This window comes from Penaeus monodon, chromosome 28 (genome assembly GCF_015228065.2).
Source record: "Penaeus monodon isolate SGIC_2016 chromosome 28, NSTDA_Pmon_1, whole genome shotgun sequence".
In the NCBI taxonomy this organism is placed as follows: Eukaryota; Metazoa; Arthropoda; class Malacostraca; order Decapoda; family Penaeidae; genus Penaeus; species Penaeus monodon.
In genome coordinates, this window is record NC_051413.1 from 15,615,776 (window position 1) to 15,616,313 (window position 538).

General features: G+C 34.4%; 1 long non-coding RNA gene across 1 annotated transcript in view; it reads left to right on the top strand.

The window, feature by feature from the left end:
- The first annotated feature begins 277 nt into the window (after window positions 1–277).
- Window positions 278–538, top strand: part of LOC119591377 — a 2,259-nt gene continuing 1,998 nt past the window's right edge. Inside the window, exon 1 of the long non-coding RNA XR_005230343.1 lies at window positions 278–397. This is a non-coding gene — a long non-coding RNA (uncharacterized LOC119591377). The remainder of the gene's footprint in view (window positions 398–538) is intronic.

Here is a 538-nt window from a genome sequence, read left to right on the forward strand (position 1 = left end):
TTCATATCTGAAAAGTTTCATAATGTCTTCAATTTCAGGGTGACCTTGTAAGGAAGTTGAAAGCAGATGGAGCACTGAGATTGATATTAAACGTGAGGTTCTGGAGCTGAAAGCAGAAAGAAGGTAATATCTTATCTTGCATATCCTGTAAGTGATTATTAACGAATTATGAACATAGGTAAAGGGTATAGAGAGCATCCATTTATTTGTCAAGATGTTTATACTCATCTTCAGGTTGACACTTACAAATGTTTATTCTTTTGATTGAAAATAGGAGCTGGAGGACACAATACTTAAGCTGAGTCCACCCGATACCTTTGATCGTGCCAAGGATACGACCTTATCAAACGGCGTTTCTTCTATGATAATTCCTTTGCCATTTATGGTGGAATTACTGGTGAGTTCATCACATGTTTTGTTTAGAACCACAAGGATTAATAAATATTCAAATATGTGGTGTATAAATTAATGAAGTAAGTCTTGTTCCATCTAATTTAATTAAAACTGGTTTAGGTAATTTAGGGTTTGTAACTCAAGG